We start from the raw sequence: 25,970 nt of genomic DNA, 5'->3' as shown, positions 1-25,970 counted from the left end.
AACCTGCTTCTGTCACAAGACCCACCGCACACATGTAAACAGTAACTTTCAGGCACAAGCTGAAATGGCTGGATCAATGAGCAGTGTATCACAGTGTCCACTGCAAAAAGTACAAAAATACAAACAGGTCGGGTGCATTTGGCGCTAAAACTAAGCCTCGTCAGAAGTAATAAAACGTTAAATCTGTTTGATATCAATCAACTAGTTTCAGCATCTAAGAGCACTTTCACTTCAAACTGTTCGCATTACAGTGAACCTGAGCTATCTTTTAAATAATGATGTCACAACTTTTTATTAGCTCCCTGGAAATTGGTTGAAATTACAGTCCTGAATGTTGGGCAGTGCTGGATGACCCCCAATATAATTCAATTTGATATATGATACTTTTATTTACTTTTAGGATAGGGCAATACTGCAAAAATGTCACTGAAAATATCACTGAAGCCACAAAAAGTTTGGTGTCCATGACCAACAATGAACCATACAAAGTAATAATCCACTCCAAATACAAAGATGATGAAAAAGAGTCGAAAAATTACAAGAAACAGACAAAGAAGAGAGAGCTACTGCAACAGGCAGCTACTTGGGCATTGCCTAGCAACATAAACAGCAATATATAGACATATAAATAGAAATATAACAATTATATATATGTATATATAAGACAGCTGATGTGCTGAAGAATGCAAAATGACCTTAAAAAGGCAAAGTGCAGGATTAATGTATTTTTTATTTGCACTTTGGTTTCACTGAGATTGAACAATCTCCATGTCTATGGTCTATAAATACCATATGGACCCATAAATGGGTCGCAGATAAGTCTATGATTTTTAATTAAGATACTGAAATCGAGCCCCTGCATATCCATAACTTGTCTAGATTGATACTTTGTCCCACCCTTGAGTTACACTGGCTGTCACTCTGCTTCACCAAATTTCATTGTTAAAATCCCTGTTGACACTTACTGTGAATTAGCTTAAGATGGAGGCAACTAGGTTAGCACAGCTAGCTTGTCCATCTTATTGGAGATAGATCTTGCGTTCCCAATAAGGATGGATGGAAGGACAGGTCCATGTCGTCACTTCTTAGCTCACACCTGAGAACCAGCACATCGTCCTCACCTCCTTCTCCTCACCTTGTGGGAAGACATCAGGCCTTGCACCAGTTAGCATTGACATGCTACAGGCTGCTAACAGCTGAGTTCACATGTAAACAGTGCAGCAATAGTTACATTTAGGATCTACAGACAAACACAGGAGAAAAAGTAGTAAAAATATCACTGAAGCCACAAAAAGTTTGGTGTCCATGACCAACAATTGAGCCATACAAAGTAATGATCCACTCCAAATACAAAGATTATGAAAAAGAGATGAAAGAATGACAAGAAATGGACAAAGAAGAAATAGCTGCTGCAAAAGGCAGCCATAGCCAACAGGGCGGTGCCTTGCACATAGCTGTTCCAACTTCCTCTAAAACAGCAACCATTCTTGTTTACATAACTGTCTATGCTTGCACTTGACAACAAAATATAACATTTAAAAGGGCGACTTCAAATAATAGAGCTCATTTTGACCTAAAGCATGAGCCAAGGCTACTGTCAGCAGCTTCCACTCTGTACCCTATGTGCAGTCATATAATATGCTGACTACCTGCCTTTGTACTTCTTTAAAGATCTTGATTATATTACCTCAAGATACATCAAGACCATCTATAACCCTGCTTGTTAACCCTCACAGTTCCACAGAAATGCACCAGTAATCATGGTAATATAAGTGCGTCATTTATCATGCAAATGGCACGCACTTTGGCTAAAAATGAGTAGATAATCAGTATTGTGGATTGACAGTAAAACACTGATTTACATGTGCTGACAACCTGCACATGGCACATATAAAGAAAACGTAGTGTCTCAGCTGCATTGGGAGAGATAAAAGCATCCCTTCGACAGTGCGCTGTATCCCTCGCATACTGAACAGCAGCTCCTTTATCCATCGACTGAGGGTTTTACTCCATCATCAATAAAACTTTGAGGCAATTTGCAGCCGCCAAAAAAAGTTCACGCCACATTTTCATCGTCTGTGAAGGTAGATTTGTTTGAAAAACTAATAGAGCTGGTGTGCTGCGGAATGCTTATAGTTTGTCTGACCTTTCCAGCTCAATTCCTTTTCCGTGGCTATCGAATCTAAATTAAATAAATGAACTACATTATACATTAAAAGGCGTTTCAATTAAAAATGGCGATCCCTTTGATGCTGAGGCATGGGTGGTTGATGCGCTTGAGAAGCCACAACGCCCCCCTCAAGAGGCCTTAAGAGCCTGTTTACTTCAGATTAGGCCCACGGTCATTTCTCACTGGGGAGGGGGAATGGGAGTTGCTTTTTCTGTCACTTTTGTTATGAACAGAACTGTTTAGCAAACTTACCACCAAAGACTTCATCTTACACAGAAAAAATATGTGGCCCATTAACTTTGCTGCTTAAGAAAAATGCACACGCTCATTTGTTGCATCACTTGTGTTTTTCCTCCTCTGCTGTGGAAAAGCATCAGTAAGTAATCTGCTGAGCCCTTTGCTCCCGCCCTCCCCAAAAAGACAAACCAAAAGCCCTTGAATTAAGTCAATCATTTAGTCGTAACAAATTAATTAAAAGAATAATTAAATCATTAACACATTAAATATGGCAATTAGAAATCTTGTCCTACATGAGTGAATTTGAGTGAATTTAATGGGGGAAGCAAATGGAGCAATGGGGTGTGCCAAAACATAATTTTTATTTAATGCTTTTTCACAAAAACATGCACTTTGGGATAACCCTCCACTAAAGCAATATTGAACTATTGTTATTCTCTGACGATATGGTAGAAATATTAAAGAGGGGTATAACTCGATTACATTATTCCTCGACTGACGCTCTTAAAAGTTATAGACAGGACTTTATAGACTTTACATCATGTATATAGCTCACAGAGTTGCAGGACAACTGGCCTCCAGCCCCTCCTCTTCTTGTTGCCTAGTAACAGCAGCATCCCTTTAGGAGGCAGAGAGGGGAAAGAAGGGGGTCAGGAGGGCACGGATGAATAAAGAGGTTTCTCTCTGGAGGAGCTCCACGGGAGGATGGCTGGGCCCGAGCAGCGCGCCCTGATTGCGGGCTTGTCATAAGCAGTGTAGTGGAGCTGCTTAATTCCATACTGTAAGAGCCTCAAAAAAAAAAAAAAAAAAAAATATATATATATATATATATATATATATATATATATATATATATATATATATATCCAATCCCATTCCTTGTCAACAGACAACGTGTTCATGTTCCCAACTTGCTGATCAGAGCACATTTGAGTAAGACTGCTGAACAAATCCTCTAAGGAGGGATGAGGATGAGGTGATGAAGATATAGGAGATCAGTGAAGTCCATACCCTCTTCAGGCAGACGTGGAAGTCTCATAATCATAAACCACATATGGAATCATGTGGTCCACGGTAAACTTTGTACAATTTGATTTTCATTCTAAGTACAAGAACAAGCACCCGGCACTGCTGCTTCATCACAGAAAATTCAACTTCATCCACCTCCTCCTGCATCAGTATTTAGATTTATGTGAATTTAGAATGTTTATTTCCACTGCTCACATTCATTCAGATGCTGCGCATCTCTGCCGGGGGCTTCGTGAGCTCCAGAAACGGCCTGTGTCAAGTTTGTTCAGATTTGATCCAGAGCATCACATGAGCAGAGGAACACTGCCAAACTAACCTTTGCATCCATTTGAGCTCAGCACCTCATGGATCGGCAGAAAAGAGTTAGCCGGTGAATACAAAATGTTTCAGGGATTTCCTTCAAGGTTTAACTATAAAAGGGGGCAGCAAAAGAATGTTACAATGACTCTTTTTCTGTTATTTAAAATGTGTAACTCCTGAATTAAAAAAAAAAAGATGACAACAGCCAAAATGTCAAGCTCAAGGACATTGATGCTTCACGACATCTGGTGATCAGGCTTTTTTTTCTGGAATAAAGAAATATCTTGGTCCGAGCATGGCCGTGAAAAAACTAAAACTAAAATAAAATAAAAAAATAATAATAATAGAAATTACTTAAGCCAGAGAATCCTTTGTGTTGTGTTTGAAATTCTTTAATCTAAAGGAAAAGACCGTTCAATGTAACTGGTACATATACATCAAACAGAAGGAAACCGTTGAGGTAAACCTGCTGTTTACCTTTAACAACAACAAACATGCCAGTCTCTATGACATCCAGCCTCTGCCTGCTGTTCTAATCTGACAGCAGAGCTTCAACACTGGGGCAATGTCAGGGTAATAGAAAGCTTAACTTCCATCATGGTGTCAATGTTTTGGATGGATTAAGCTGGAATAGATTTACCAATTATATTTTCCTGTTAAACTATGTTGCATAAGGGAAAATTAGCATGGGTATTCATAAAAATTCTTCTCATGGTTACACAGAGCCCAATTGATTAATTAGTGAGTCCTTTGAATGACTGTAGTGATACTGGATATGTTCCACAGATATGACAATCATTCTTGACAATCAACCACTGAATAACCAGACATTTTTGTTGCCAGGCGCCACCCTGTTGGCCATGGACGCTTTTGCAGCAGCTCTCTCTTCTTTGTCTGTTTCTTGTAATTTTTTAGTCTCTTTTTCGTAATCTTTGTATTTGGAGTGGATCATTACTTTGTATGGTTTATTTGTTGGTCATGGACACCAAACTTTTTGTGGCTTCAGTGATATTTTTACAACTTTTTCTCCTGTATTTGTCTGGAGATCCTACATGTAACCATGGCTGCATTGTTTACATGCGAACTCAGCTGTTAGCAGCCTGTAGCATGTCAATGCTAACTAGTGCAAGGCCTGATGTCTTCCTACAAGGTGAGGAGAAGGAGGTGAGGATAATGTGCTGGTTCTCAGGTGTGAGCTCAGAAGTGACGACATGGACCTGTCCTTCTATCCATCCTTATTGGGAACGTGAGATCCACCTCCAATAAGATGTACAAGCTAGCTGTGCTATCCCAGCAACAGAGGGAATACCAGAGGGCAGAGTAGCATCATGCTGTTCACAGACATGGCTAACGGAGCAAACATCAGACACCAACGCCACACTGAAAGAGTATCACCTGCTGTGAGCAGACAGGATCCAGGAGACAGAGATGGAGCATGACTGAAGAAGCTCAGTCCTGGACCCTGTGGAGGTGGAGGCTGGCTGAACTGGACAATGATGGACAAGCTGTAAGCATCTATTTTCTTATGGAGCTTTTTGTACTTTCTATACACTTTCTTACTTTTGTTTTCTTGATTGCTGCTGTGACTTCAATTTCATTGTACTTATTAAAATGACAATAAAGTTGATCAAAGTCCATTTACTCAGATGGTAGATGACTGGCCTTAAATAGTTTAACAGAGAACACATTTGAGACCTTGGTTTGTCCAATATGGACATCAAAGAGTACCTGTTGCATCCATGATGGTGCATGATAAAGTATCAGGACTGTCCAGCTTGAAAAACACAGATGGTTATTGTGGTTGGGGTCTAGTGAACAGAGAGAAAAGCAATCACAACAAGTAAAAGCCAGGTCATTAACTTTGCCACCAAAACACCACAGCTGACAGTGTGAAGACTGCTGCAGCAACCCTCTGTGCCATGAAACAGAGAGAGCGATCAAATAGCTTCACCAGAAATCCTAACACAAACAACTTGAGAACAGCTGGGTTATAAAGTTGTTGTTTTCCTTTTTTTTTCTTTCTTTCAAAAGAGAGCAGAAAGAGGAATTCATCCCCATTGAACGTTGCTGCAGAGGAAAATCTCCCAACATAATCACATTGCAGAGTAAAGTGTCTCTGACAGGGCACGCGCCGCCTTTCACCGGCATTATTCTAAGCCTGAGGTTTTATATTCTGCGAGACAAGCTCAACCTTGCATTATGAAATGTAAAAAAGCTGTGTGTGCGTGAGGAAAGAAGAGCCAGATATAGTATTAGTGGCTACACACACTGACTCCGGCAGCGGCATCACCTCGACAGCGAGGCAACCTAAGCATAGAGCCCTGAGGGCACTCAATACCATCAATGGTCTATTTGTGTATACATATCAGAGCAGAATGGGAATGATCTCTCACATTGATCTTCTCTGGTCTAAATATTTTTAGAAAGGTATTGATTATATTGGCCGGGATGTTCTGGGAAGCATTAACAGGGAAATGTGACTGTATCTGAGTGTTTACACATTAGTGAATATACACGATAAATGTCTGTGTGATGCTTGAATGAATCAGCTGAAGCCACAATAAATATCCTAAACAAAGCACAAAATACAAAACAGCACACAATCAATCTGCTACTTAGTCAGGGATTCCTATACATCTTACAAAAACAAACCTGCACCTTCATAATGTAGAGATTAAATCATCATGAGTTCACCTTAGTGATAGTATAGTATCCATTGATTTGAATGGCACTGAAGCAGTCCAGTAGAAAAGACTGAACTCACTACATCCATATCTTTACTTAGAGCAAGGGCTGCCTATCATTGACGAAAAACAAGAGAGGAGATCCACTGACTGTGAAAATCAGAGCCCTTGTTTGTCACAGAATTCTTCTTGTTTTTCAAACACAGACTGTCCTGTACACCTCCAGTGATTCAGTATGTGAATTGCAGTGTCTGAGCTACAGGACACATGAATCATAGAGATGGCAAGAACTTACATTTTACCTTCTTTGAAGGCTTTTTAAAAGCTATTTTAAATAATAAATATCCTTTCTTTAAAAACCTAGAAACAGTGGTGCAGACTTTACTTTTTTGTGAACTAAGCTGCATGTTGAGTTTTTGAATGTTATATCGAATTGGTAGTATTGAACTTAATTTACTGTGACTGCCTCAAGAAACATTCCTAATGCATCTACCCTGGAGTTGCAAAGGGGTGAAAACTTTCCAGTGAATTTTCAGAAACTTTCAGAAAAAAATTGTGGGAAAATTAAGGCCCTTAAAAAGTATTAAAAAGTCTTAATTATGGTGTCTTGAGGTATTAAATTTTATTTATTCATTTAAGTTGTCAGATTGCAATATTTCAGACAATGAACCGTGCAAGTCCATCTAGATCGCCTCAGAGCCGCCTGCTCACATGTCATCAATGACGGGCCGATGGTGGACACAAGAAGCTGATGGAAAGCAAATCACACAGTCTCAGGCACATTTCCTAAATTTTGATAATGATGGAATAAGTTCTTGTTTTTTCAGCTAGTCGGCCTTGAATAATTGCTGTTACTTCTTGTATGGGAACAAGAATAGGAGTGTCAATAGTTTCATTTAGTCTTTCAAGCTTTATTCCTTTGCAGCTTACCTCATTTCTGTTAAAATTCAAACCACAACTGTTAAAGATGGTTTGCTACCAACAGCTTAAAGTTGCGATGAGGTCTTAAAACTTTTTGAAAGGTTTTCAAAGGTCTTAAAAAGGTACTGAAATTAACCTCTGGGTTTCAGCATATACCCTGTGTTAGAGGGCTGTGTCAGACCACAACAACTTAAGCCAGAAGTAGGCCGCTCATCAGCAGATCAAAAGTATAAGACTTTGGCTCAAAAAATCCAGAAAACCTCCTAAAATAAAAATAAAAGTTTGAAAAAAGGACTCAGTAATGACTAACACCACTGTTCTTGTTGATCACTTCTAAAATTTGTTTCATCACTCTTGATGCGAGTTTTTTCCAGGAGGCCAGAGGAAACGTACCTCCACAAGGTAAAGATGGTGTCATAAAGAGCATCCACTGTCTGGAACTGATGTCCATTTCTGTAAACTTCCCTCTTCATCCATCCCCAAATTTCTTAATTTAGATCAGGGGAACAAACAAGATGGAGGTTAGTCCTCTGGTAGAAGTCCTTTGTCAGGTGTACTGTGTGAACTGCAGCGTTATCCTGTCATTACCACACAGATCAGAGCCCTCAGTCATGAAGGAGGCCCCCTACAACTAATCCACACAGCCAGCCAGTGTTTAACACCCCTGCACAACCTGAAGAAATAAGTACCCCAGATCACGATGGCACCCCCTCCACTGCGCCGCGCAGAAAACATCTCCAGTGGGATCTCCTTGTCTTGCCTGTAATGATGGAAGTCATCAGAGCTGTCAAGCTCAACTTCTTCTAGTCAGAGAATACAATTTTCTTCCAAAAAATAAATAAATAAATAAATAAATAAATAAAATGTTATAAAATTTACCAAAAATTTGGACCTCTATGGGGTGCAGATGGCCTAGTGGTTGAGGTCGCGCCCTTTTATGTTTGCCCTCGGGCAGATAACCCAGGTTCAAGTCCAGCCCGCGGCCTGTTTCCTTCATGTCGCTCCCTACTCTCACCCCCTTCCTACTCTATCCACAGTCGTCTCCTCTATCATTAAAGGCATGAAAAGCCGCCAAAAAACCTTTAACATAAAAAAAATTTGACCTCTATTTAACCACGTTGGTTCCAGTGAGATTAAAAACCTCTCTTTTAAGGGAGACCCGGGCAAGACAGGCAGCATCAAATACATACAAATAAGAGAAAAAACCCTTCTCCTTGTTTATTTCTTCAGCTATTTTAAAGAACAGTTTAACTTAAACCACTAGTTGAGTGGGTTTGTCCACATTTGCACACTAACAGCATCAACAACACCTACATTTTTTTTTAGACACTCCAAATGGATGCTTTGAGAAAATGATCACCTGGTGCAGTTAATCTATTGTCTTATTATTAGTGCTGGGCAAGTTAACGTGTTATTTTCGCCGTTGAATATTTTATTGCACATTAGTGCATGTTGCTCACATGCTTTTATTTTGTAAATGTCTGTTGCTGACCGCGGCGGAACCGGAAGTGAAATTGGCGGAAAAACACGATGAGTAACCAAAACAAGCATGGAGAAGAGGGGCAACGCCACGGAACTTAAAGGCGCTCGCCGCTTAGTGTATCAGTTCGCGCGCACGGCGTGCCAGATATAAACAAACACAGGTAGTCTGCCAGGACGAAGAGATACGGTGAGAACTAGAGCCTTATTTAGCGGTGTTTCTGTGTGAAAGTAAAGCGCTGAAAATTCTCTAAATAAAGCGTGAATGCAGACCGATATCAGAATTTTTTGGTTGGAGTCTGTTTATTTGTGTTTTTGGTCAAGTAAAAAATGGCCCCGTCTGAGTGCAGAGGAAACCTGCAGAGGAGCAGGGGGGGGGGGGGGGGGGTGTTTGGTGTGTGCGCTCTGGGCTTCTGCTGCACAAAAACACTGCTGTAGGGGTAATTTCTGCCCTAAACCTTGAGATAGGACCTAACTTGTTCCATCCCTGAGTATCACTTTAATGCCCTGACAGTGGCAATAAGCTTTAATTTTGTATTTACATTTTGTAAATTTGATTTGCACTAAATATGTGATTTAACTATTACTGTATAACAAGTACTGATTTAGTGTTTGCATGACAGATGTTATGGCACTTTCACAATGCGATTAATTATGATTAATCAGGGAAATCATGCAATTAATTACAATTAAAAGTTGTAATCGTTGCCCAGCCCTACTTATTATTAAAACAGAAAATTATCAGTACCCAACATTAAAATTAATACATCATGGATTCACTTCCTGGTTGCACTGAAGCTGCAGTGCTCAGGTTCTAACTGCTTAGATTCTACTGATACCATAAAATGTGTTGTGTTGTGGTTAATCTTTGTGGAAAACTGCTGTGTGCAGATTCATAGATATCTTGTGAGATATGCGTTGCTGCGGCTAATCATACTCCAGGCGAGGTTTGTACCTAAAGCCAAAGTAGTTCATATTCCATGAGTATTAAAACATCAAAGTGTTTGCTGTGAAGAAAAAAATGTAGATGCCTCCATAGCGGGTAACTGGAACTATTACATAAGACTAAAGTTTGAAAAACAAAAGGAAAGAAATTCCATAATTTTGTTCTGCCTCAGAAATTAATGTAGCAGATCAGTCATTAAAAGTCAGTTTGAAGCATTTATATAAGCCAAACAGAGTGAAGAATGGCATATAGTGTAAAGCAACACAGAACAATGGCTCTGAAACATAAATATTATATTGTTTTGTCAGGGCTTTAAACGTTTATGGTGCCACACTGCAACCCATTGTTTGATTATGCCTCAATGACCACAGGCCATTTGTGTGACAAAATACTATTAATATGCTTATGAATGGCTAAAAGGGATCAACAAATTTGAATAAAACCCCTGAAAACTAATGTATTCAGCATCTTTGAAGTGAGCTAGCTGTACAAAGCTGTTCAGATAAGGATTTCTCTGAACCCAGGATGGAATATTTTTAACACCTGTTTTGTTGCCATTTCTAAGTCTGCTTACTTCGACCACATACCTGCTAGATATTGATGAAAGGGTCTATATTACAACAATAAACCAACAGTTCAATGGCGTGTCATCCAAACACATGACAGTTATGTGATCTGAAGTAGGCTGAGGTCTTTGTGCATTAAATGCAGGATTGAACCGTTTTGTTGGAGCAGACGATAGAAGCCACGAACATGCCGATAACTCTGCATTAGCTTCCACAGCTCTGCCTGGTTATCGCTGCAAAACCTCATCTCAGATCTCTGTCAGAAGAATCACTTCTCCACCCTTTTCTCATGCACTTGTGTCAGTTCTCCCTCGTTGGCTTGCTGATGGACTGCACCCTCACCACGCCAGGCACGCACGCTTGTACAACCACACCTACACACACACACAACAAAAATGCCACGCGAGGCTCAGACGTGACACGATTAAAGCTCACATTTGCACACACATACACCCACAGTGAGACATCTTCTTAATGCGAGCACAATTTTAGTGAGGGGTAATGATTTCATCACGCAGTTGCAGGGGCTCATTGGAATGCCTGTCAGATGACAATCCATTTGCTGTAATGAACACCAAAAGCGCACACATGAACACACACACACACACACACACATGCACAGGTTTTTGTATTTATCAAGCATTTCATTTGTGAGAAGTATCATGTTAGAGGATGTCTGGCAGGCTGATTCATGGCCAGATATTCATGGGGATCATTTTAGTAGACAGCTATGGGTCTGATCCACCCCCCAACCACCTAACACACTCACACACACACACACAAAAGCACAATGCACATCTCCGAGCAGACCATCAGTGGTTGTAAAACTGTAGAGTCGTAATGTTCCCCAGCCTTGGGGGCTTATTAGGAGGCATAAAAGCTGCATGCTACCTTCATTCATATTCTCCATAAACACCCTGCCACAGCTCGTTTTTTTCCCCCAGCTTTCCAACTCAGGGCAGTGGGAAAATATCAGTCTCTGCGCCACTATTTTGTGCTGCATGATTGATTTGCAAAATAGGCCTGTACTGGAAATGTATCTGAATAAGGCTAGGATTTGCCTCTGTGTGTAAGTGCAAATTGCAGTGTCAGATCTCTGCGTGGATGTTGTTTGTCAGGCGTAAACTCAGCATGGCGGCAATTTTTATTCCTCTCTTTACACCGATGTCTGTATAATCTGCAAAAATAGGAGCTGTCGTTGATTATAGTCGAGGGGAGAGAAAGGACGGAGCAAATTGACATTTTCAACTTGGAAATTCTGCCGCATGAAAAAAGGAGCGTTGTGCCAGAGTTTGCGATTATAAGAATAGAATTATTCATTCCTCTACGCTGTGAAAAAGTTCACTGTGGGAGAAATCCACAGCAGTTCAAGTGAAGACAATTGCAGGGGCCAGCTGTGCCAGTGCAGGTAGCTGATTTCACAGAGTATTATTTAGCCCCCTGCGATCACGCCTCTCATGTGCTGCATGTGGCCTGAATCACAGCCACAGCTTACGTCCAAATCAAATGGTCGGATCAAGGAGAGCTCGGCCACATGAGGCAGGAGGGAGGTCGAGGAAGTCCGTTTGTGTATATGACGTGTTTTTGAGTGTACAATGTGGGCAGGATGCTGGGAGGCAAATCCAATACAGAGCAAACTGAAGAGATGTAAAATGAGGAATAGGCAGAGCTTGGAGAGTCAGAATGAGTGACTCTGAAGAAGTCAGTGGCTGCCCCACCCCCACCTATCCCCCCTCCTCAACCTCACCTTACAGAAACATCTGGCTCTAGAACAGCCCAATAAAAGACCCACTGGGAAGAGAGGAGTGAGCAAGGGAAAAGGCGTGAGAGAATGTGTGAAGGAGAGATAAGATATCTCACAGAGATGCAGAGATACGGAGGCGGCGGGAAAAAGACAGTGAGACTGTGTAAGAGAGCGCTCGGGGGCTGTCATAACTGCAGAACTGGGGCCCCCTTCAAATGACATCCTTCGCCAAATCATATTTCACATGTGGCTACAAAGGCCACACCGCATTTAGAGCACTCCACTGCCCGCAGGGACAGCTACGGCACTCTTGGGTTCTGATTCTCTCTTCTAACCAAAAAATGACCGCTTGCTAACCGTGTGTCTACATTTACAGTGTGTAATAAAAGATATTGTCAAGCTACAAGTGCCTTTTTACATGAGGGAGCTGTTACGAATTCAAAGAGAACTCCATTTGCATGTATATAAAAGGTAATAGAAGAGGGTTTAAAGTCAGAGCAGTCCAGGTTACATATACTGTGGGGAAAACCAGCCTGAACTTAGTTTTCCTTACTTCTGCAGAGCACATCATACTCTCATGTGAAAAATGTCTTTATAATGTCACCAAATATGGCAATAGTGATAAAACACACTAAATGAGTCAAATACAAAGGTGGCACATTAGCTATAACATGTGGAAAAAATGTCTCATACACCATGGCTTGGTACTTTCAAGGATCTCACGCTACGTTTTAAATGTCACAAGCTTCAAACCTCAGTCAGGAAAGTTTATAAAAGTGTTTGTATCTGCACCAAATACCAGCTCAGTGTTTTTCATGTCCATGTGGCTGTTCAGGACATTTGAGAGGGGTCTAGCTTCAGACCTCCACTCTCAGCCGACTTTCTTGGAGGCTCCACTGTCAGAAGGAAGTTACATAAGGACGTGAAGCTAAGAAAAAAAAAAAGAAAAGAAAAGTATTTTATTGAGGTAACGAAGAGTTTTACAATTAAATAAATTTTGAAATTGGTCAGTGGGTTTGGATATCTCTATACATAATCACCTGACATCGATTTTATTGTTTTGTTTATTGTTTGTTGACTGAAGTAGGCCATCTAGTGTCTTGGAGTGGTAATAGCAATAATTTGAGCATTAGCCTGCATGTAAGTTTTAATTTATTTTCCTGTTTGAAAACATTTGTCTATTAGTATTTTGACATTAACAGTTTTAGGTAACAGACACTGTGATATGTTTATGAAAGGGAAAATTTGAAATTTTGGTTTAAAACTGAAGTTATATTGAAACATGCTACTAGCATATAAAAGAAATTTATATTATTAAGTATACGTTAGCATTAAGCTAGCGCTATTTTTTTCCATATTGCTTTTTATATATTAGGAGATGTATAATATGTAGAACATATTGAATAGGAATTTGGTGGGAGATAGTAATGTACGTCTCCTTTGTGTTGAGTTCTAAAGTAAAAATACCCAACATAACTTCGAAAGCAACTTTTATTTTGAAATTTTTACTTCATATCCTGACATCCCTTCCTTCCTTCCTTTCCTCCTTCCTTCCTTCCTTCTGACCATGGAGGAGTGGAGCTTCCCAGAGAATTGGCTAAGAGTGGAGGTCTGCAGCTGGACTGTCTTGGGGGGACATTTCCACAATCCATTGTGCAGTGCTGTGGAGCTCAGAGCCAACAGCCCACAGGTCAGGACTTCAAGAAACGAAAACTGTCCCTCGTCTCAGCTCTCTGAAACAGATGCAAGATGCCTGTGCATCTAAATAAGACATCAAAGGGCTTTTTAAAAAATTTCTAGAGTCAACCTGAGAGTTTTAACAGTCTGTATTGTGGCTGTAGAGGAAGGTGCAGAGTAGCACACGCCAGGAAGGATGAAGAGCAGTTTGCTTACAAACAAAATCCCGCTTCCTTCTTCAAATCTGTGCAGAGATGTGGAAGTGTTTTAAAATTCTGGAGAGTGTAACCACTTTAAAACAATCAGAAAATAAAGTCTTGTGTCTCAGTTTCAGGGCACTCTCTCCTCTCTGGCTCAATGCAGCTTTCAGCTCATGGAGCCTGTCACAACACAGGTAACAGCTACAAACACAGAGGTAGATGTGGTTGCAAGAATTTAAGGAAAACTTGGAGACATTTTTGATCCATTTAACCAACAATACAAGCAGCATGCAAATCTGTATATTATTCTAAAAATGAATATCACATTACTGTACTGCATAGCCTTATGGTGTATACAGTTTATGCTCTGATAGAGGCATAAACCAGCCATGCCAAGTGAGTAAGCTTAGTGCACTTACATTGAAAAATGTTTCCTGACTCACTGTGATTCAGAAAGTCTCTCACAGTTAATCTGAATGGTTCTTTTCATGACACAGATGGAAGTGTGAGTTGTGGTTGAGCTCTTATCTGACACTGAATGTTTTAAGCACTAAGGCACACATTTTGGTTCCCATGAGGACACTTAAAGTGTTTCGGTTTGCATGAAAGCACTTTAGCTGGCAATTTTGCTCCTAAGCAGGCACTCTAGCGCACATTTTGGCTCCCAGGAGAGCACCAAGGCCCACATTTAGGCTCCCTAACAGGCACTTAAGTGCAAGTTTGGTGCCCATTTTCTGCACATTTTTGCTCCAAAGAAGGAACTTAAGTATACTTTAGTAGTTTTGTCTCTTTCGAGGGGATTTTACTAGGCATTTTGGTCCTAAAAGGGAACTTTAGTGCACATTTGGCTCCCCAGAGCGCACTTTACTTTGAATTTTGGGCCTCAGGAGGACACTTGAGCAAGTGTATCAGTTCCAATGAAAGCACTTTAGCATATTTTGGCTCACAAGAGCAGTGGCAGCTGCTGGTCAGTCTAGGAGGGGAAGCTCATCCTTTTCCGTTCCTTTTTCAGAAAATGATCTGTGACCCTGTCGTATCAACCACGTGTTTTTTTTCCAGGGATTTTACCAGTGCTCGTCGTTTTTAAGAAAGGTAAACTCGCTGGGGATCGATAAAGCCTCTGGATCAGTTCAGAACTACTCAGAAGATGCTCCGGTGGAGGTTTATACTTCAAGATCGCTGACTAGGTCATTTCACTGTCAATCAAAAAGGGATTCGGCCTCAGACTCATCATGCAAAAGCCCAGCGTCCAGGCCAGCCCACTGTCTCATAGACCCCCAGAGACGCTGAGCGTCTGATGGGCAGGACAAAGCCCAGCGTTTATCCAATGACCATCCAGTTTCCACAGTGGAACAACCCACTCTACACTTCCCCGCTGAAGTCAGAAGACACTCAGTGTCCGACTGTGTTAAAGCGCTGAGACGCTGCGGGGATGAATGAGAAGGAGGTGGAGCCAGTTACCTGAGATAGGTAGCTGATTCTGAACAAAAGATGAAGGAATTCTAGCGCACACTTTGTCAATGAAATCTACACACAGCAGAACATATCACAACTTTTTTGTGGACATTTTAGGGGAAGCTGAGTTTCCCTTGCAGTCTTGGAGCAATCGCCACTGGTCAAGAGCCAAAGTGAAGGCTGCTTAGCATGTGGGCTTTAATTGGGCTCCCAAGTGTGCAGTTTAGCACACATTTTGGCTCCCAAGTAGGCTTCCCCCCACTGTGTACAGCACTGCTGAAAAGTCAAGTGGCTTTTAGAATATGATACTCCTACAGCCTCATATTGATAGTTCCTGTCTCTTAGATTCTCAATGATGGTGAATAAAAATGGCATCGATTTAGAAGACTGTAACACAGTCTTCCTTGTAAAAAGCATGGAGGTGATGTTAGTGGCTAGACTGTGCAGCTGACAGAATGACAGGTGTTTTTGACAGCTACCTGTCATGCAGGTGGAGTGTCACACTCAAGTCACAGTGTGATCACTGTCATTTGCAATGCTGAGCAGGTTTATGTAAGGTGTTAAAGGTAAACCAAGCAAGCTGCTGCCAAAATACCAACTGATGTGAGGCCACTAGTTCAATAAGCCCCCAAGAAAACAAATGCTGTAGAAAATATACAGAAAAGAGATAAAGAGATGACAGTATGTATGAGACTGCAGTATGTGACATCTAGTCACTTTCTCCCCAGTTGCATCACGTGTCAGGAAATCCTTGAAATCCAACAGGCGGGAAGCAACAGATTTCATTTGCATTGGTGCTCCGCGCCTCAACAATCTCTGCTCCCAAAGTAGGTCAGCGTGAATCGTCGCCTCTGAAAATAATAACAAAAGGTGAGCCCCCATGCTCTCTCAGGGGTGAACGCTCCGCTTTGGTGCGACTCGGATGCTTCCGCTGCAAAATTTGCCCTATCAGCACTCTCCAAATCTGCAGGCATTATACTGGGACATATTAACCCACAATATTGCATTCAGCGTGCGAAGGCGCTCAGCAGCCATTGTAAAAATTTTAACAAGACAATAGCGGATCCACACACACATTGTAAATATGCAGAGTTTTGTTAGAAGGCACTGGAGTTGAAATTGTAATGATGTTAGTGTGTGACGGGGGGCTGCAGCGAAGACAGAGTGTGCTGCTATAGCCTCATCCTTTTTCATCAGTGTGTTTTCCCAACCCGAAAAGTGAGTTTGAAAACACAGTCTATTCCTTTGGGGGTGTGTAGCTTTGAGCAAAGTGCACTTCATCTACAAGAGTAAGTCAGGGCACTGTATATCACCGCAGCACAGGCACACCGTCCTGACACACAAACACACACAATTACACCGCACTATGTCCTCCCTCACTCCCAGATCCACAGCGACACACCATGCCCTTCCATTTTGCCTTCTCCCTCTCCCTTTTACACACACACACACACTTACACACACACACACCCTCTGTCAGTATTGGAACAGTACATGCAATGTCCAGAGACCTCGCTTCATGCACAGTTAATGTCTCTGCTGTCCAGATGATTAACGTTACCCGATTCACATTCCCAAACGTTGCCCAAATTCCACCCTCCTCCTGCCTCACCTTCTGTGTTGAGCTCACTCCTGGGTTTCAGGTAAAAATAGCCGCTCCACCTTGTTCCACTCGGCCGTCACACAACCTGCTGGGCTCCACGGGGAGAACAGACCTGGGAGAAATCGGTCTTTATTGAGAGAAATGCTTGTAATGTGTCATCAAATATAATATTTGAGAGAACTTTGAGTTTTGATGTGTGAACATTAGATTTATAATTTTCAGACATAGAAACTGTTATAAACGTATCAAATGCCAAAACCTTCAATTTGATTTAAAATGAGAGATTCAGAAGCAGGACAGTGTTTACATCCCTCATTTGTATTAAAATATCCTTTATCTTTAATTCAAGATAGGCACAATTCTTGAATAATATGTTGTAATATATTGTAATATTAAAAAAAATACGTTGTCATAAACTCCCTTAAAATAACCCTTAAACAAAACATACACAGCTCCTGCTAGCTAGCCTAACCTGTTAGCTGTTTACACTCAAGCCACAGAAAGCAGCAAATGAGTCATCAAAAAATACCCACACAAGATCATTTTAAGCTAATTGTTATAGGTAATAATAAGTTAAGGCTTCAACAAACGTATTTACTTACTTTACTGTGTTTAGTGCAGCTTGTTCAGACAGCCCTCTTCCTCCGTCCTGCCTGCTAGAAACATGAGGTTAGCAGTTAGCATCTATCCTGCTACATTAGCAGTTGGTGAATTGTTCCTATCACAAACACTTTGTTTTTAAAGCAATAAAAAAACTTACAGAGCTCTATAATTACCTACTTAAAGTTTGCATGAAAATGAATGAAGTCAGCATTTATTAGCAAGAAATTTTGTGTACCTTGGTCAGAAACTGATTAGCTTAACATGAAAACTCATGTTGTCCTTTGACAACATACTGGCAGATCAATATGGGAATAAATGATGATTTTTTTATTATTAATAATATTTCATCACTTTGAAAGTTTGGGTATTCACTGTACTTATATTTAACATCAGCACCAGGAAAATGAAATACAAAAACTTGTCAGGAACTCTAGAGGAAAAACAAGACAGGAAGACTCAGTTACAGATATAACAAAAACTTTATTTTAACTAAACTCAAAATTTCAAAAACTAAAACAAAAGAAACAAAAACACACTAGAAAACTCACTGAAACAGAGAAGCACAGGAGGCACGAGGACACAAAAGCAAACACAATCCAATGAACTGACAAAGAAACTCAAGAAACAGAGTATTCAGAGGAGGAAGTAATCAAGCACAGGTGTGAAAAAGAACACAGGTGAAACACATGAGGAGCAATTAACCAGGAGGGAGACACAAGGAGAACTGAACCAAACACGGGGAACGGCAAAGTGTCTGGAAAACACAAATAACACAAAAAATGAATAAATAAGGTTAACACAGGTAGCTCAGAGTCACTAGACAAGAATCACAAAGAACAATTACAAAGAAACACTAGAAGACTAACACATAAAGAAACTTAAACCCAGAAATCAACAAAGAGCAAACTCAAGAAGGAATCATCACAAAATTATTATTAAAAAAAAACAAAAACAAAAAAAAACCCTATATTAAAATAAAGGGCTGGATCATGCTGCGGGTTTAAGAGCTGTTTTTTTTTTTTTTTTTTCCAAGTTTGTTTATTGGTTAATGGGAGGATAGGATAGTGGACAGTCACATTTGCAAAAATGCAGATTTGATTTTTTTTTTTTTAATTTTTTAAACAATTTATCCCGACATGAGCTGTGCTTTTAATTTGTATGTATATATATATATATATATATATATATATATATATATATATATATATATATATATATATATATATATATTTCTACAGCAGTTTCATCTTTAGGACCTCACTGGACATCCAGAATGAGAGGAGTACAGTATTCCCACACAGCACATTTGCATGCCAGTTGTACATTGCTACCAACAATTATCTTTGTTCACATGTCATGTTATTATTTACATGTTCACACAAGTAAATTTACTACACATTTCTGAACTTTGCATTATAGTATTAAGTTGGTATTGTTGTTGATTTGTGAAATTTTGAAGAAAAATGGCCCTAATTGATTAGAAAAGAGGTATTTTGGCATTCTCCTGTCACTGGCTGTCAGATTCTCAACTGGATCTGCAGTACAGGCACGCATAAAGGATAACAGCGCTTTAACTTTGAACAGAAAGTTCCAAAAATTTGACATGCAATAAGAACATTTAAGACATCTTTTTAACGTGTTAGCCCTAAGCACCCGATAAGGTGATCTATATCAAAGCTTGTTTCTTAGAGTTTGTTTAAAAACCTTTCTGCCCCCCAGTTGTCACAGATCGCTTAATACAACTTCAAGTAACTCAGGCAGAATACACCTTTGACAACTGATGCAACACAGCTTTGGGAACGCTCCCAGAATCCTTGGTTGCCATGTCAGTGATAGAACTGGATGTGAAGTTGTTGCCTGTGGCCAGAATGCTCACATTAGAAGTGAGGGGAAGCTCTCCAGCATGCCATATCTCTTTATGTAATGCAATAGCATCTGCTGAAGGCGTTGACATAATCCCAAAACTGAGCCATCCGGTCGGCATGCCAACAAGGCTGCAGACGAGGGATCTATAACAGGAGTCTGCATCACGCAGGCAGACAAACAGAGAAGCTATAATTGTCTGTTTGAAGCTCTTGGTCGGACATTAATTAATCAACATTGTGAGAAAGTTTTCAAAGTTTACAAGCTGAAATTAGTCATTCTTCTCCTGATATCTTCTCATTGTAGAAATGTTCAATAACCAAAGCTCAAGCAACACAAATGAATTGTGTTTTACTAGTCTTCTTACAGCCCAATTACGAGGTAAAGGTACTATTATGCAAGAGCAAACATTAGGACGGCATTGGAGAAATAAAAGCAAAACTTTTAATTAAATCAGGAAAATCAGTTAAATCAAGAGAAACAGCTTTAATTCAAGACAAATAAAGCAACACGAGACTTGATTAAAGGGCAAGGAGAGACAGAAAAACAGACTGAACAGTACTGAGCATTTTTATCTCAAAATAAATGCAGGACTTACCTCAAAGTCCTGATCCCTTTGGGGCTTCCTGCTCTTAACTGGTGTGTGAAATGTGATATATCATGCTTGTGGATATTTGCAAGTGAAATCTGAAATGGTGAAGGGAACAGCTTTATTTACGAGTGTGGAAGTTTGATTTTGAACTTCTCCTGTGCAGCACTGCACAGTGTGTCCTATCAGCTGTGTGCTGTGTGCTTGTGGGCATGTTGCCACTCTCCAATCAACGTTGATTGAGTCCAGGTGCAAGTTTGTCCTTCCAAGTGCTACAGAGCTGAATCGATACCAATTCCCCCGCCAGATTTGTTCATGCTCAAGACAAAACTCTTGAATTACAGTGTGCCCGGTTTTTCCTTCTTTTTTTTTTTTCTAACATCCGAACGGTGTCACATTCAGAGCGCAGACATAGCAAGCTGTGCTCACATATCTGTGGTGTGCACTGTGTGTCCTGCGTTGTCCTTTAGGAGTGAATGTTAGATCCTGTTGCCCTTGTATCATGTGTCAGCATTCAACACAGTGTGTGCCCAGCTTCACTAACGTCGCCCAGAAACAGTCCTGCATGCGATTATACTTGGTGTAGCGAGCGATTATGATGCTCTGAAATTCACTTCTTAGAACAAGCATGTGACCAGACGTACAAATAAAAGCTTTCTCTATAAACTAAAAATACAAACCACACACAGCTTTAAGAATGCTGCGACGTACTGCAGCTTTTCCCGAACTGACAGCAGCTGCAGCTTTACTCAACGCCTCACAACTATTCCTCACCTTAGATGACACTGAGAAATAAGCATTCACGAAATGTGAAGACTTCCCACAAACTTCCCTTTGTCCTACAACTTATTGCCCTGTCTCTCCTTAACAAGAAGCAGGCGTGCTTGAATGGAAGAACGCTTCCGTCCTTCACACTGTCTGATTTGCTTAGGAAAGGCGCTCACGTCTAATACTAATCTGAACGACAGCAGTGGAAATCTTGGCTCAGTTTCAGAGGCTAGATTGGGCCTGGCCCAATGACCTTCTCTGGGAGAACATGGAAAGTTTGCCGGCTCAATATGTCACAGCCAGCATGAGCTTAGAAAGAGAACAAGAAAGGAGTGATTAAATGGGTTGGATCCGTGGCTGGCTTTGATAGATGTCAGGAGGAGTGCAACTCCAGTTGTACTATGAGATTATCCCAAATTGTATCAGGCTGAAACTCTCATTATGGATGCATCAAACTTTACGTAGCAGAGAATCCCCCCAAAAGGAAGACTGTTGCTAAAACCTAAAATAGTTCACCTCTGAGGCAGAAATTCTGCCTGCTTCTGGCTTTCACTGTGAATGCAACAAGTCTTGGACTTCCGTACTGATGACTTAAGACGATGCAACATTTTTTTTTAACATGACAAAGCTATCAGCCTGAAAGAAGCCAGAGTAAAGAAACTCCCTGTCAGGCCTCCTGATGGAGAGCACAACAGTCCACTGAAAATCAGCATCTCACTGACATAAACAGCTGATAATTCATAAATTGGACTTTTCTTAAGGCATAATTATAGCAACAGAAGTAAGTTTAAAGCAAATTAGCCTCACAGGAAGTTGAAACAAAGTGTTAAAACGGGGTTAATTGAATTGTAAGCCTTGTCACAGAAGATTACCAAGTCCAAGAAACACCACTTTTATTGCATTATTACCATGTGGATTAAGGCATGGGGAATTTTTTCCCAGTAATTATAGCCTGGCTGCCCGTGCATTTTAATGCACTCCAGTGTGGACGTTTTGGGCAGAGATTTTTGACAGTCCAAACAGAGGGAGGTTCCATTACAAAACATATCTGTGAGGCTTTTGGATAGCAACTGGCATTTGAGCTGTAATGGTGCTCACAAAATAAGGATTAAAAGGATACATGGTGATAATGAGTTATTAATTTGACAGGATATTGCCTTGATTTCATGCTATTTATGTATCAGAGCGGAGAATCAGATGAGTTTAAATCAAAGGCAGTCAACACACTGTTGTGGTTTAATTTATATCCTGATTGTAGGTCAGCTGTCAAAACTTGTTTTACTTTAGCTCTACCAAAAAATGCCTGTAAAGCATTTCTGCCCTCAGTACAAGTCATTTAGTTCCTTCATTGCCCCACAATAGCGTTCTCAATATCCTCGTTTTAGGCCATTCTGAAGATCTCGTTGAAACGCTCTGTTTCGAGAATGACCTCCAGTAACCTCGCAACGTCACAGCCCTTTGTGCTCTGATTGGCCAGTTCTATCAGAGGGGCGGAGGGGGTAGAGCCAGGGGGCGGTTTTAGCAGCATGGCAGTATTTACAAAATCAACACACTGAATGGAGCAGACTGAGCGAGTTTGCTGTTTGCCAAAACTTCACCGTAAGGCATTGATAGCACTAATAAAATGGCAGAGTGTAGGATACGTCCTTTTGTATTGGACCCCGAGTCAGACCCGGACGGTTCTGCAGCTCAGGAGGAAGAAAATCCACCTGGACACAAATCATCTCAGGAATGCTTCAGTGTGGTGAGTCAAACCGGTACTGTAACATGTATAGTTTATACGTTTATACTCGGCTCTTGGTGGGTGTATCCCTCGGTGGCGGTTGTGTGACTAACTGACTCCAATAAAAAGAAAGGTACCTCGTGTTGTCACGACGGTCGAAATCTCGCTGCCAAATGTCAATGACCTATTTTCAGAGGCATCAAATCTCGTTCTAGGATATCAGAAAAAATACAATATCTCATTTTTTGAAAATTCAGGGGGTGAAAGGTCTTGTTTTCAAATGTATCATATTATATGTAAGTATTACATCAGGGATCAGCGTGATATGTCCCCTTTAAAATACGAGCCTGTGACAGTGGCATGTCTATGGATGAGAATGTTGGTTTGTTACTTGGTCAGTTCTCGGCTTTAACCCACACAGAAATGCTTCTATGATGGATGAATTGCACGACTTTTGGAACTAATGGTCAGAAATTTATGGTTCCATGAATACCTTGGTACAGCTTTGTTTGTGACCAAATGTCTGAGAAACTTTTGGCTCAGCTAAACATTGTGATTAGAAGCCATCCTGCAATTATTATCCTTCAGAAACTGCAACTCAGAAACACTAATGATTATGTTTGCATTTTGCTTCCTTGTGGTCATGCCAAATTAAGACAGTGAACAATATTTCTGCTGGAAAGCACCATCATTCCAGTTGATTATTTGTGAGCATGTTGGCATTTAGCTTAAATGTTATCTTGTTATCACTCTTGACCACAATGGGTGAAACTCTAAATACTTTACCCCAGAAATGTCAGCATGCCAAAAAAGTTTTTGAGTGCATTTTGTGTTAAATGTTGCCACACCAATGCGCTAAAATAACAGCACATTGTAAACAGCCTATTAACTTTTGAGAAATGTCAACACTTTGGTTATATATTTATGAGCATTAATCTTAAATGTTAAGATAGTGCATACTTTTTAGCTGAAAAATAAGTTAACGTTTAGCTGAAATATTTTCTTGCTGTCACTTGTGACTTAGATAGTTTTTCAAATATATACTCAAAAAGTGTTGGTGTCAAACCAAGATAATTTCTACTAGCTTTACCACATGCGAGAAAAGTTAGCATTCACTGTGAGACATTTGTGAGCAGGTTAAGCAGTAACTAAAGTGTTATTCTGCCTTCACTCCAACACAATACAGATATATCTGGTGCAAGGCCTGATGTTTCCTACAAGGTGAGGAGAAGGAGGTGAGGACGACGAGCTGGTTCTCAGGTGTGAGCTGAGAAGTGAGGACACCGACCTGTCCTTCCATCCATCGTTATTGGGAACGTAACATCTATCTACAATGAGATGGACAAGCTAGCTGTGCTAACCCAGCAACAGAGAGAATAGCAGAAGGCAGCGTAGCATCATGCTAGTCACAGACATGACACATCGTGAATGCTCAACATTTTGACGAGTAGGTACATTGGACTAATGCCATTGGCCCAATGCAGCACGTTGTTGTAAGTAATAATGATCTGTAGAGGAGGATATAAGTTAAGCCTCATGGTACCAGAGGCTTGTAAACTCTTGGCCTTGTTAACTCCTCTGTGCTGGTTGAGTTCCTTCAGAGGACAGGTTTTAGTTTCTTCATGGGCTATCTGCAGAAAAAGTGGGGTCTTAAATTTAGAATTCATGTGACTAAAAGTGTGTTTGGAGCGCAGGCGCTTTTTCTTTGAAACCATGTTGATCTCATGTGGCTACTCTCTTTGCTCCATATGTTGGTTGGATCAAGAGAACAGCTATCCAGCAGCCTCTTTGGAGCTGCTGGGAATTCCGTATGTTGCTCAAGGGCACTACAGGGCATATGTTTCCAGACACTCAAATTTGATCATGGTCCCCCAATTAAGCTGCGGTCCTCCTACTTTCTCCTACTTCTCACATCCATGATTTCAACAGCCAGGGAACCCAGGACAGAATATCATTAGCCTAATGGACGGGAGCGCAGGATGGCTAGGATGAATGATTGCATTACTGAGCCATTTGCTGCAGACTGTACATTGACATAAATAGTGCCAACAAACAATAACTGTCCATGTGGCCATTCTACTGTATTGTGATCGCTAGCTGTGTGATACATGGGTTCAAGCTGGGGTCTGGGAGAGAGGGGGAGATGCTCTCTTTGGCCCTTGTGTCGAAGTGAGTGGGTTGGGAGGGGGCTAAGTAGCTGGGAACTGGATTTAGACACAACTCGGCGTTCCGACAGGACCACTCTGCAAAAAATACAAGCAGGAGATAAGAGAGAGACAGTGGAGGGGAGAATACAGAGAGAGGGAGAGAGCACTCAGCTTTTTCTTTCTTTCCGAGCCATCTCGTCAAGAATGCTTGAATGGAGCCATTATGAAGCCGAGATCCAACTGGTATGGGACAGTTTAAATAGCAAGGATAAAAACTAGATAGCATGCTTTGTACTCTTCAAAGCAAATGTTTCCAAACTGGGGGATGGGAGCTTTTTGAGTGCTGGTGAGCTATATTTAAAAGACTGTGATATCATTTCTTAGGTGGAAACCATGAAAAATTGAAGTTCTGTAGTCAAAATCCCATCTTTTTTGTTTCACTTTTCAAACATCTGTGTAAAATATCGTGCGGCTCAATGTCCAAAATCTTTGGTGCTAGATCAGTGGATCAGTGCAACACTCACTGATCCAAAGAAGTGGGGGGAATAAGTATTGAACATTTATTTCCAAAGATGCAATTCAAACAAAACTTCTACCAGACATTAGCATTTACTCAAATAATCCACACATGAAAAGAAATCACAATGTTCAGGTCCATAAATAATGATTATGTGGAATTAAGTGCGATAACACAGGACAAAGGATTGAACACGCTAACTGAGGCTCATCTAATACTTAGTGGAGAAGCCTTTGTTTGCAATGACAGCTTCCAGACGCTTCTTGTATGTTTTAACTCATGGCCCACACTGCTCAGGTGTGATTTTGGTCCATTCCTCTGCACAGATTGTCTTTAAATCTTGAATATTCTTTGGTGCCCTCTGGTGAACCCTTTTCTTTAGTTCTTTGCACAAATGTTCAATTGGATTTAAGTCAGGTGACTGACTAGGCCATTCTAACAGATTGATTTTCTTTTTTGAAACCATTTGAGAGCCATCTTTGCTATGTGCTTTGGACTGTTGTCCTGCTGGAAGGTCCAGCCACGGTGAATTGCAGCAGATTCATATCAAGAATTTCCCCATACATGGTTCCATTCATTGTTCTGTCAATTATATGAAGTTTGCCAATACCATGAGATGAGAAACAACCCCATGCCATGATGCTTCCACCTCCAAACTTCACTGTTGGTGTAGTGTTTTTTGGCTGATGTGCAGAGCCATTTCTCCTCCAAACATGGTATGTAGTATGACAGCCCAAAAGCTCATTTTG

The 25,970-nt window shown here is 40.7% G+C and overlaps 1 protein-coding gene across 2 annotated transcripts in view; it reads right to left on the bottom strand.

The window, feature by feature from the left end:
- The window catches only part of adgra3 (adhesion G protein-coupled receptor A3), a 167,794-nt gene extending 149,553 nt beyond the window's left edge, over positions 1-18,241 (bottom strand). For both annotated transcript variants that reach the window (XM_074661902.1, XM_074661903.1), the window contains exons 1-3: positions 18,163-18,241; positions 17,614-17,667; positions 17,021-17,123 (exon numbers count right to left, since the gene is read on the bottom strand). The gene's annotated coding sequence lies outside the window, so the exon portion shown is untranslated. The remainder of the gene's footprint in view (positions 1-17,020; positions 17,124-17,613; positions 17,668-18,162) is intronic.
- Between the last annotated feature and the right edge of the window lie 7,729 nt (positions 18,242-25,970).

This window comes from Halichoeres trimaculatus, unplaced genomic scaffold (genome assembly GCF_033239565.1).
Source record: "Halichoeres trimaculatus isolate MK-OKI-2021-1 unplaced genomic scaffold, fHalTri1.1 fHalTri1_scaffold_22, whole genome shotgun sequence".
Taxonomy (NCBI): domain Eukaryota; kingdom Metazoa; phylum Chordata; class Actinopteri; order Labriformes; family Labridae; genus Halichoeres; species Halichoeres trimaculatus.
The sequence above is the reverse complement of the archived record's forward strand: the minus strand, read 5'-3'. Positions and strand labels throughout refer to the sequence as shown.